A 13,233-nucleotide genomic window follows, 5' to 3' on the forward strand; every position below is an offset into this window, starting at 1 on the left:
TCATGTCTTCTGTGTATTGTATATCATATGCAGATGATAACATGTGTGTGGTAACTGAGTTGAAATTTGGGCTAGGGGTGGTTGGAGGATTTTTTTGTTTTTTGAAAAAATAATAATCATTATGGATTGTATCTAACATTAATCTTGCTTAGAGGAGACCCAATGACATTAATGGACACAAGTAACTTAGGCCCCTCAGCTTTAGTGGGTCTTAGTTGGATACAACCTTACTAGTTGGGAAATTTGGGAATTCCCATTCCAAAAAGGGAAATTCTCTTTTAACAGCCTTATAACAATGCTTAGCAGCTTTTAATTCCGGCTCTAGATCTTAATGACGAGGGGTTGAGTTGGGTGATAAATATTTTAAGAAAGATTATCGTGAGAATCTTTTTATTTAGTTTCATGCCTCTTTACAGTGAGATCCTTTTTCATAACGATTCTCTCTTATATACAGGGAGGAATCTTCACATGCAGAGGTTCCATTTAGGGAAGGCAACCAGAATCTCCCTTTTCCCTTTTCCAGACACTGTGCAATAATTCATTGGAAGCATAGATCCGTAGCCTGCAAACAAGTTCCATATACTGAGCGGCTATTGTGATAAATGATTAATGGCCGAATTACACATGTGGGAAGAAGACCTGAGTTTTTAAACATAGGAACTGCCCAAATCACATGTAAAAGGGTGCCATTTAAAGTACAAAAGTGGGTGCATGATGTCCTCTGTGCTATTTTTGTCTTCAACTAAGTCTGCAGGGGCCACATGCCAGTTCCTGCCTGCTAGGGGTAAGACTTGAAACAATGCTTCATCCACTTTCTTATATGATGCAAAGCCAAAGAAACACCAAATTATAAACTAATGGGAGATAAATGTATCCTGCCGAAGATATCAGATAATGAGAGACTGTCCATCAAAGAACACATTCATTATATTTCACGATTTGACATGACTTGGTGAACAGTGTGCCACAAGTGTCACTTTCCTCATTGTGCCATATTGCATCTGATAGTAATTTCTGGCAGCAATGCATAATAAACAATGTCAATAAATATCTTTTCAGAGGCATGTGATTGGGCTTGAATTTAGCGCGCTATTCCAGCTGAAGGTTTTAATCATATTAAAGGGAATGAGAAAATTTTCCATTCACAATATGAAGCTTGTTCTGGTTATTTCTTCTTTATGGATCCTTGGAAATGTTTGTCACGCTATTACAAATATTACGCCTGCGCAAATGTAACAGCTCGCCAGATGGAATGAGCTCCCCTTGTCTCCATGTCCTGTTCCAGGGTTTCCTCATGCACACACCCCGATTTTAGGGACACGAGGGGAAAATCCTGTTGCACAAGCGGAGGTTCATTAGATAACAAGAGTATCATAACAAACGTTGCTCGAGTTTAACAAAATCTAATAGTTTGAAATTCAAATGAGAGCTTTAATAGATACTCTGTTATTGGTGGAGCCTCTTCCCACCTCCTAGTTTTGTCTGATTATCATTCTTCTTGCAGTAATCCCAAGAAAACCCATGAATCCCAATTTTATTTTATTCTTTGGTAGATTTACAAAAAGAAAAATACACACCAATAAATAATTTTTAGAAAGGAGCAAGATGAGACACTGACACACAAAGCATATTTAAAAAATATCAAGACTCCTTTGCACTCTGCTCCGCTCCTCTTTTCTTCCCACCCAGGGGAGCCCTACCCTCTGCCTGCACTATATATATATATATATATATATATATATATATATATATATATATATATATATATATAAAATTATTTATACTCCGCCCATCTGGTTGAGTTTCCCCAGCCACTCTGGGCGGCTCCCAACCAAATGTTAAAAATGTTAAAAACACAATACAGCATTAAATATTAAAAATCTCCCAATACAGGGCTGCCTTCAAATGTCTTTTAAAAGTAAGATAGTTGCTTATTTCCTTGACATCTGATGGGAGGGTGTTCCACAGGGCAGGCGCCACTACCAAGGGTGGTACGTATTTTAGAGCTGACATGTCATGTGGGGCTGGACCTCAATGTCTCCCCCTCCTGGCCTGATCTCCAGAAGCCACTACGAGCTGCCCAAGAGAGGAGGCTAGTGGTGGCGGCCAAGGAGAGGCCATGGAGAGGCAGTGGGATGCTCCCATACCCCACCCAGAGGAAGTAGCCTGAATCCTCACCAGAGTTTTCTGCCAAACACTGCAAGGTCATGAATCATGACAACAAGAGCATTCTCTCTCACAGACTCACCGACCACAGTGTGTCTGTTTACCCAGTTACTATTTCTACACACATACTATTTCTTGCTGCAGAAGCTTACCACAGCCCTGCTGATTTGTTGCAGAAAACCCTCACTGAAACACCAGCAATTGTGGCACAACATGTGTGCTATTGCTGTTTCCCCAAGATATGTTAACCTGAGAACAAAGCATGTCTGGGAGAAGCTTTCACACCCTTCAAAAAACAGGGGAGTTGTGAAGCTCCTGCAAGGTGAAATCCCTAGGCTGTCCAGCAAAAACAATCTAAGGTGTCAGGCCTGCGAAAGACCCCCAGAGCCTGAGAGTGTCTGGAGACAGTAGACAATATTGGACTAGATCAAGGTGTCCCAACCTTGGGTCTCCAGCTTTTTTTGGACTATAGCTCCCATCATCCCTAGCTAGCAGGACCAGTGGTCAGGGATGATGGGAATTGTAGTCCCAAAACAGCTGGAGACACAGGTTTCGGAAACCCTGGGCTAGATGAACGTATGGTGTAAGGCAGTTCTGTATGCTTCTTGTTCATTGGCCATGTACTGCAGCCCTCCAGGTACATGACAAACTTTCCCCAGCTTTTGCAGTCTTAGGCAAGCAGCAAGAGTCATGCAGCTCCACAGCTGTCCAATCATATATCTTAGTAGACTGTGTGACTTGTGATAGATCACCAGTTGTTTAAGCAGCCGTCCTGCTCTGTTGCTGTTTGAGACTTTCTTCCAACCAACTGCCGAGACATGTAACTACTGACTGTCTCTCCTCAAGTCTTTGCTCCTCCACTTCTCTCCCTTTCTTCTCTTCTCCGTTTACTCCTTTGTCATTTCAATCCCTTTTCCTGAACTCCCTCCTTACAACGAAGGCATGAGGTACTTGCACATTATTGCAATTTATGAACTGTTGCCCATTTAAAATGGTTCGTGCAGCTGGAATGTAAGTGGCTCTGAACATTTTGCAATGCTAACCGTGATTCCCTATTTGCTCAAACGCCCCATCTGGTCTCTTCGGAAGCCACTTATATGTATTGGGTACGCAGGAGACATCAGCTGGGTAATTTGCTAATACTTTAGGTTGCTCATGGCAGCTCCTGGTCTTTTTGTAATTAATATTTGCTCAAACGTTTCCCCAGGCTAATCAGTATTGATTGGAAAGATCAAAGCGCTCCCCAATCCTGTGCGATCTTTACTTATTTTTAAATGAATTGCCCCTTCTCGGACATGCATGGAATCTGAAATGCAGTCTTTGCAAGGAGAATATGAAAGCAAACTATTTTAGGATGGAAATGTATTTCCATTTCAAAGCCCCAAAGAACTATTTCTCTGGATCTTCCACTGGCAAAGTCTGGGCTAGAAATACATTCACTGCAGAGATTGCTTGCCTCTAAAAGCAGTGGCGGAACTTCATGCTCCAGCAGTGGGAGTCAGAGAGCAGGCGGGGGGGCTGGCATGCATCCTGGGGGTGTGGCCTGTGTCCTGGGGGCGTGGCATGCTGCCTGAGGGGGTGTGGCACCCAGTGTGGGCAAGGGGCAGCCGCGCTGGCACCCCACTGGGATCGTGCTGCCGAGGGCAGTGCACTCTCCCCACACTCCTCTTCCTCCACCATTGTCTAAAAGAAAGAAGCCTGGATAGCTCAGTTGGTTACAGCATGGCACTGATAACGCCAAGGTTGCAGGACTGATCCCTGTATGGGACAGCTGCATATTCCTGCTTTGCGGGGCGTTGGACTAGGTGATCCCTAGGGTTACTTCCAACTCTACAGTTCTGTGATCCTGTGAAGACCAGACTTTGCCTGGAGCGCCAGCTCTTCAGCTCGCAAAGACTCCAAGGGAAAGCACTTGCTCTAAGCCGGTTTCACTTCTATTTATGCGGTTGGTTTCACGAACTAGTATTGGGTTCTGTGATTCAAGCCCTGCAGTGGATAGGCAGGGTGATATGATTGAGCCCCCAAGGCTACTTAACAGTTACATGAAGCCTCTGGGGGCAGTCTTTAGAAGATGGGGGACAAGGGGCCACCAGTATGCTGGTGACACCTAGCCCTACTTTGTGAGATATAAGTGAGATGTGGGATAATATTTCTTAATATTGGGGTGGACTTTATTGTTGTTGTTGTTGTTGTTGTTGTTGTTGTTGTTGTTGTTGTTGTTGTTGTTGTTGTTAATACCCCACCCGTCTGGCTGAGTTTCCCCAGCCACCCAATTGAGTGCTAAAAACAATATAGCATTAAATATTAAAAACTTCCCTAAACAGGGCTGCTTTCAGATGTCTTTTAAAGATGAGATAGCTGCTTATTTCCTTGACATCTGATGGGAGGGCGTTCCACAGGGCAGGTGCCACTACCGAGAAGGCCCTCTGCCTGGTTCCCTGTAACTTGGCTTCTTGCAGAGAGGGAACCGCCAGAAGGCCCTTGGTGCTGGACCTCAGTGTCCGGGTAGAACGATGGGGGTGGAGACGCTCCTTCAGGTATACAGGACCGAGGCCTTAAGGGTGTTGGAGAGTAATGAGTAAAGGCTAAAAGCAACATGCAAAAATCACAAACATACCCTTCACCTCCCAAAAACCTCCAAGCCAGGATGCCTTCAGGAGATAAAGAAAACGTGTTGCAGACAATGTAAGGAAAGGAAGATTGCTCAGGGTGGAAAGCTGTGTAAAATAACCAGTAAAAAAGGTAAAGGTAAAGGTACCCCTGCCCGTACGGGCCAGTCTTGACAGACTCTGGGGTTGTGCGCCCATCTCACTCAAGAGGCCAGGGGCCAGCGCTGTCCGGAGACACTTCCGGGTCACGTGGCCAGCGTGACATCGCTGCTCTGGCGAGCCAGAGCTGCACACGGAAACGCCGTTTACCTTCCCGCTAGAAAGCGGTCCCTATTTATCTACTTGCACCCGGAGGTGCTTTCGAACTGCTAGGTTGGCAGGCGCTGGGACCGAAAGACGGGAGCGCACCCCGCCGCGGGGATTCGAACCGCCGACCTTTCGATCGGCAAGCCCTAGGCGCTGAGGCTTTTACCCACAGCGCCACCCGCGTCCCAAAATAACCAGTAGTTAGCCCTTAAAAAAAAAAAAACCCTCTCAATTCAAATTGGATTGGCTATCTCTCATTACACCCCTAAATAATCTTCCCATTTTAAAAAAATGGCCCTTTCCCCAAGATTCTGTGTGTTCTTTCTTTCTTTCTTTCTTTCTTTCTTTCTTTCTTTCTTTCTTTCTTTCTTTCTTTTTGCAACTCTGAGTTTTCCAGTTGTCCTTATCAAACTTAAGCCATAAATTCTCCTCCAAGCTTGGAAGTAAAACCTTGAAATCACCTGGTTTCTAGCTAAGATTGTACCCTCATTCCTCAAACTAACTGCCCCAAACAAGATTTCTGTCTCTAAACAGGGATGAAAAACTTGGTTAAAATAAAAACAATCCAATTTAACAAGCATAAAGGCACACACCTGGGCAATTCCAGACAACAGGGGAAGTCATCACTCACACAACTTTAGTTCATATCTTATATCCCCAAAGTTCACCCCATAGTTTATAATTGGGATGTTTTTCCTTGAACAGCTGCTTCCTAGCTGAATAAAGAGGAGAGACATAGGTAACTCTCAAATTCAGAACAAACAATATGTAACATCAAAAGGTACCTAAAGATACAAATGGATCAAAGGAGTAAGATATTTCATTCCCAATTAAGCAACAATTCTGTGTTGCTCCAGAACAGGCTTGAGTGGGTCACAGTGATAAATCCACTCCTTTTTAATTAGAATAGGGAGTAACCAGAATCCATTTCTCCAGGGATTCCTTTGGTGCTGCTATCAGAAAACTGTCAACCAAAACTATATTCAAAGGAAGATATAGTGTCCATCTCTCTGTTAATGTCGAAGTTTGTATGGTGGGAAGAATGATCCACGTATTCAAGTATGTTTAGAAATCATTTATTTTGCTCCCTCCAGTCCTTGGACTTGGCACAATCATCAAAGCTTCCTGAAACACAACTTCAGTTCATACAGGAAGTGGATTTGCTCCTTCTTACAGCACCCCCAGAACCCAGAAAATAAGTGTTTAAAAGTCCAGTAACTAAAACAAAGTAGTGGATACAAAAATGCATGTAGTAGAGTAAAGTTTGAATAAGATGCCTATAACTACAGTATTAGGGATGCTTGCAAAAATGTGCCCATTAGTAAAAAAATTGCCTGCAAAGTTGTGTGTAATAGACAAAATTCACACTAAAGCGCTGCTGGATTTTCATGGGACTTCCTATATGAAAAAACGCAAACTGATGTAGAATTGTGGAGAACTGAACTTAAGAGTGGAGAAATGAGAAGCTGGGTAACTCAGTTGTTTAGAGCGTGATGCTGATAACAGATACAGATTCGATCCCCGTGTGGGATAACAGATGCCTATTCTTGCATGGCAGGCATTAGGACTAGATGATCCTCAGGGTTCCCTTCCAACACTGCAATTCTATGATTTAGCCATTACTAGGTGGCTTGATCCATGAAAAGCAGAGACATCACCTTGCCAACAAAGGCCCATATAGTCAAAGCTATGGTTTTCCCAGTAGTGATGTATGGAAGTGAGAGCTGGACCATAAAGAAGGCTGATTGCCAAAGAATTAATGCTTTTGAATTATGGTGCTGGAGGAGATTCTTGAAAGTCCAATGGACTGCAAGAAGATCAAACCTCTCCATTCTGAAGGAAATCAGCCCTGAAGCTGAGGCTCCAATACTTTGGCCATCTCATGAGAAGAGAAGACTCCCTGGAAAAGACCCTGATGTTGGGAAAGATGGAGGGCACAAGGAGAAGGGGACAACAGAGGACGAGATGGTTGGACAGTGTTCTCGAAGCTACCAGCATGAGTTTGACCAAACTGCGGGAGACAGTGGAAGGCAGGAGTGCCTGGCGTGCTCTGGTCCATGGGGTCACAAAAAGTTGGACAAGACTAAACGACTAAACAACAACAACAAAGGTGGCTTGAAGTCCTTTCTTAGTTACTGGAACATATTGTGGCTTCCTTTCCACCATTGCCACTTATTTTTAGGAATATTGCACCAGAGGCCAGACAGCCACCAATACCGCAGGGCATTTAGGCCATTTCCATTGTCTAGCCAGATCTCTGCTTGCCTTGCTGAGTTCTAGGCAAAGCTATCTTTTTCTAACCACCACAGATCGTGCTTGTGTGTATCAGCAAGCAGAGCACCATCCATTACCAGCAATTTCAACATCGTGTGCTCTGTCTGCCCCATTTTAATTACCGTTTGTACAACAGTGAAACGCAAAAGCTTCAGAAAGTCTTGCCTCATCATTCTGATCTGAGACACTACTTCACTTTCACACATAATCCAGCCTTCTGAAATGTGCAGAGAGATCAAAACAGGCACTTCTTCAACACCTGCCCAGAAACATCAACTTTCAGCCGTTTTGTCTTCTTCAAGAGCCACCTATAATTCAGACAACTGATGAGTCAAAGTCTGTCTTGGTCCATTTCCAGCCCCTTTCACAAGCATTGCTGAGAGTAATTTGCTTCTCCTGCCTGTACTAGCAGAGGTCATCCTATGGTTCAGGCTAGGCTGCCATCTGAATATTCAAGATGAAATGGAAACAAACTCATTCAAGATGAAATGGAAACAAACAAACATTCACCAGGTTTCCCTCTCTAGCTCTGGGGTTATGCTTCAGGCATAGCACACACCTTGGCATCAAAAGTGTTCCTTCCAGTGTTGTAATGCCAGCCTTTTGGCCACCAACAGGGTGCACAAAGACCCTGTTACCCTTCTGTCAAGGCCCATTACCCTTCTGTCAAGGCCCACAGTATTGGAATATAAATTGTGTGCATCCTAGAATTTTAGGAATTTTCCAAGGACAAAGCTGATATTGACAATGACTTCCATCCAAAATGGCGTCACTATAAGGCACCACCTAGACAGCATCTCAAAAAGCAGAGACATCACTTTGCCAACAAAGGTCTGTATAGTTAAAGTTATGGTTTCCCAGTAGTGATGTATGGAAGTGAGAGGTGGATCATAAAGAAGGCTGATCGCTGAAGAATTGATGCTTTTGAATTATGGTGCTGGAGGAGACTCCTGAGAGTCCCATGGACTGCAAGAAGATCAAACCTATCCATTCTTCAGGAAATCACCCCTGAGTGCTCACTGGAAGGACAGATCCTGAAGCTGAGGCTCCAATACTTTGGCCACCTCATGAGAAGAGAAGACTCCCTGGAAAAGACCCTGATGTTGGGAAAGATGGGGGGCACAAGGAGAAGGGAACGACAGAGGACGAGATGGTTGGATAGTGTTCTTGAAGCTACCAGCATGAGTTTAACCAAACTGCGGGAGGCAGTGGAAGATAGGAGTGCCTGGCATGCTCTGGTCCATGGGGTCATGAAGAGTCGGACATGACTAAACGACTAAACAACAACATAAGGCACCACCACACCTTTCAACACCACACTTGGCAGAATGTCTGCGCATGCAAGACGTTTCTGACAATTCCTTCATCCAAGTTGTTTATGAAGCCATTGAACAATAACGGGCCCAGGACAGAACCCTGTGGCACCTCACTCTTCACTTTTCCCCAGGATAACAAGGAACCATTAATGAGTCCTAGTCCAACATTTCAACCAGTGCACCACACTGGCTCACTTTAGTATTGTTTGCATGCAAATTCTTTCCAAAAACCTTTTCTTTTTCTTCTTTGGTCTTTTTTGTCTTTCTTTCATCATAGATGCAACAAGTACTAAGAATATATTCCGTAGCCTCCTTATTCCCGACTGCAAGGGAAGCAGGAGATGGTAGAGACAAAATTGACTTTGCCACGAATTTCTGCCTTGTTTGAACATATCTAGAGCACTTAAATAATACAATTTCCATTGACATTCTCTTGAATTCAATTCCTGAATTCTTTAGGCACTTTCAAAATTTCCCCAGAGAATCTGGCTATGTGACAAAGTAATTTTGCCTCGAGCCTTTAATTTAAAGGATGAAAGCAAGTCAAATCACATCACAGTGGAAGTCAAATGCCTGACTGCTGGTTTTGTCCTTTCTTCCAAGTTAAGAGAAAAAGTTCAGTGAAAGAAAAATTGTGCCACAGCAGGAAACAGAGACAGCTTTATTGTTGTAATTTCATTTAGACACGGGGGTATATTTAAAAGGAATATCGAGATGTAAAGGCCTTATGTTAAGGGAGGCATTCAGAATGGGTGTGAGGTACATATATTCTAACTTCATTTATCAGAAATTTACTTTAAATATATAGAGTATTTCAAATCTCCCATTTTGGAGCATTAATATTGGTTTTAGGTAAAGGTAAAGGGGCCCCTGACCATTAGGTCCAGTCGTGGCTAACTTTGGGGTTGCGGCGCTCATCTCGCTTTATTGGCCGAGGGAGCAGGCGTACAGCATGACTAAGCTGCTTCTGGAGAACCAGAGCAGCACACAGAAACGCCGTCTACCTTCCCGCCGGAGTGGTACCTATTTATCTACTTGCACTTTGAGGTGCTTTCAAACTGCTAGGTTGGCAGGAGCAGGGGCCGAGCAATGGGAGCTCACCCCTTCACGGGGATTCGAACCACCGACCTTCTGATCGGCAAGTCCTAGGCTCTGTGGTTTAACCTACAGTGCCACCTGCCTCCCAATATTGGTTGTAGTGAGCTTTAAAAAATGGTCATGTGACAATTCTATGTCCCCTTTGAAAACAGGTGAAGAAGTGATTTGAATTCAATGATTTTTATCTGGATGCCATGTTCTGAAGGGTTTTTTTGGTTTGGTTTAGGGGTTTGGTTTAGGGGTGTTTTTTTTAGGGGGGCATTATATGACTTTATATTTTCTGAAGAATCCATGGGATTTTGGGATGGGAGCATCCTGTTCTTAATGCAGGGGTATGTTCAACATTCATTCACTGTAGTCATTCAACTAAGTGACTCACAGGTGTGAACCATCACAAAATAATTACCTCATTCAGAACCACCATGTCATTTCATAGAATCATAGAACTGTAGAGTTGGAAGGGACCATGAGGGTCATCTAGTCCACTGTTTCCCAACCTTGTTGTTTTTGGACTACAAATCCCATCAACCCTAGCTAGCAAGACCAGTGGTCAGGGATGATGGGAACTGTAGTTAAAAAACAGCTGAAGACCCAAGGATGGGAAGCACTGATCTAGTCCGAACCCCCAAAATGCAGGAATCTTTTTGCCCAATGTGAATCTTGAATCCATGACCCTGAGATTAAGAGTCTCATGCTCTACTAACATATCCCCATCTTTTGATGTCAATTAAAATTAAATACCTTTTTTCAGTAAAGGTGTTTTTTCCCCCTTCAGTAAGGGATCTGACGTGGTGCTATGATTTAAACCGTTGAGCCTCTTGGGCTTGCTGAAGGTCAGCGGTTCGAATCTGCATGACGGGGTGAGCTCCTGTCGGTCTGTCCCAGCTTCTGCCAACCTAGCAGTTCAAAAGCAGGCCAGTGCAAGTAGATAAATAGGTACCACTGCAGCAGGAAGGTAAACAGCGTTTCCGAGCGCTCTGGCACTCATCATGATGTCCTGTTGCCCTAGAAGCTGGCCACATGACCCTGAAAGCTGTCTGTGGACAAACGCCGGCTCCCTCAGCCTGAAAAGCTTACCTACAGAAACAACAAAAAGAGATGGGCTCTTTGGCAGGTTTTGAATAAACATTCACAATCTTATTTAAGTAAAATATGAAGAAAGACAATGCAATAACATCTAAAGTATATTAATATGCAGACAATAAAAAATAATGTAACAAAACATAAGGGGAAGATGAGGGAAGTCATTGGGGAAGGTGGGGATTGTAAAATGTAAAATTGGATAATTGTATTTGCAATTTGTATTAACGAAAGAAATTTAATAAAATATTTATAAAATAAAATAAAAAGCGAGATGAGTACCGCACCCCATACTTGCCTTTGACCGGATTTAACTGTCCAGGGTTCCTTTGCCTTTACCTTTTACCTTTGCTTTGCTATTAAATCTCTTGAGATGAAATATTACAAAACAATTCAAAGTTTTCATTTCATACTTGTGTACAACAATGCACACATCTTTCTTTCTTATCTGAAAAGTCAACATCGTCAACAAAATGTTTCTGGTTAAACACCACAAACCAATTCCAATTATCATTATGTCTCTTTATCTTGTTTATTCCTTTCCTTCATTCTTGATCCAACACATCCTCTCATCAGATGTGTTGATGTCAACATAAGCATAACATCTTCTATATCCTGCTCTGACTCATCCCCCTGGTTACAGGGCATATCCAAGTTCTTGTGGCTGCCATTAAATCAATGATAATTAATTGGGGATATCCAGTGTTTTTTGGGGGAGGGTACTCTCATTTTCCTCCTCATATTGAAATACTGCCCCTCAATGAGGCCAAACTTAGATTCACAAAATGTTTAGGGGTATGCATCCCACTGCGTCCCCCCAGAAGAAAGCACTGAGGATATCTGTGACTTCCTTCTATGGAGCCTAAAATAAAATTATTATTATCATTAACATTATCATCATCATTATTTATTTATTTATACCCCACCCATCTGGCTGGGTTTCCCCAGGCACTCTGGGAGGCTTCCAACGAAAAGTTAAAAATACATTAAAACATCAGTCATTAAAAACTTCCCTAAACAGGGCAGCCTTCCGATGATAGCCAGATTTGGTGGGATAATAACTGTAGGTATATTATGCCTGATTACTGATGAAACTTCCTTCCAGAATACTTTAATTTTACCTGGCTCCAACAGAATTTTCTGTGGGCCCAGTTACACATCAATAAGTGGGTGAGTTCGTACATGACTGCTTATATGTAATCGCCTACTGTGATGGGAAATTCCTGGAGAAATTCTAAAACTGGGAAGTCATCAGCCAGAGAAAAGTGCTTCAAAACTTCTCCAGAACTACACTGATGGTGCTTGTAAACATGCCACAATCTCCGAAGCTGGGAGTCTGAGTGAATCCCCAAATATTGGAGTCTTGATGAATCCCCAAAGCCATGAATCTGAATGAATGCCCAGATCCTTAGGCTGTCTCAGGACCTCTTTTAACCGCTGAATATTTTGCAGGATTGGTTGCCATCCTTTCCCTCTCTCTTTACAAACTAAGCCTCCCACCTGCTTGTACCTCCTGCACCTTCCTGATCAGACCTTTTGACTCCCATGTAGCCACTTTACCCAGCCTTGCTTCACTGCTGGAGAACATTCCCCAGGGCTTCCTAGTGTCCCTATTTTCCAGTGACAGTCCTAGATTTACAGAAGCCATCCCGGTTTCTGATTTGATCCTGGAATGTCCTGCTTTTCCTTAGGAGGTCCTTATTTTCATTGAAGAAATGTTGAAGGGCATGAAGGTTGGAGTGATCCCCAAGCCAATGAGATAATAATAATAATAATAATAATAATAATAATAATAATAATAATAATTTATTATTTGTAACCCAGCCACTCTGGGCGGCTTCCATAGAAACCAAAAATACACTAAAATATCACAGATTAAAAACCTCCCTGAAGATAAGTAAGTATACAACCTTTAGAAGACATCCGGAAGTTTAATGTTTTATTATGTTTTTATATATGTTGGAAGCAGCTCAGTGCGGCTGTGGAAACCCAGTCAGATGGGCAGGGTATAACTAATAAAATTATTATTATTATGGAATAAAGGCAAAGGTAAAGGGACCCCTGACCATTAGGTCCAGTCGTGGCCAACTCTGGGGTTGCGGCGCTCATCTTGCTTTATTGGCTGAGGGAGCCGGCGTACAGCTTCCGGGTCATGTGGCCAGCATGACTAAGCCGCTTCTGGCAAACCAGAGCAGCATACGGAAACGCCGTTTACTTTCCCTCCGGAGCGGTACCTATTTATCTACTTGCACTTTGAGGTGCTTTTGAACTGCTAGGGTGGCAGGAGCAGGGACCGAGCAACGGGAGCTCACCTCGTCACGGGGATTCGAACCACCGACCTTCTGATCGGCAAGTCCTAGGCTCAGTGTTTTAACCCACAGCGC

Source organism: Podarcis melisellensis (assembly GCF_964234715.1).
Source record: "Podarcis melisellensis genome assembly, chromosome: 17".
In the NCBI taxonomy this organism is placed as follows: domain Eukaryota; kingdom Metazoa; phylum Chordata; class Lepidosauria; order Squamata; family Lacertidae; genus Podarcis; species Podarcis melisellensis.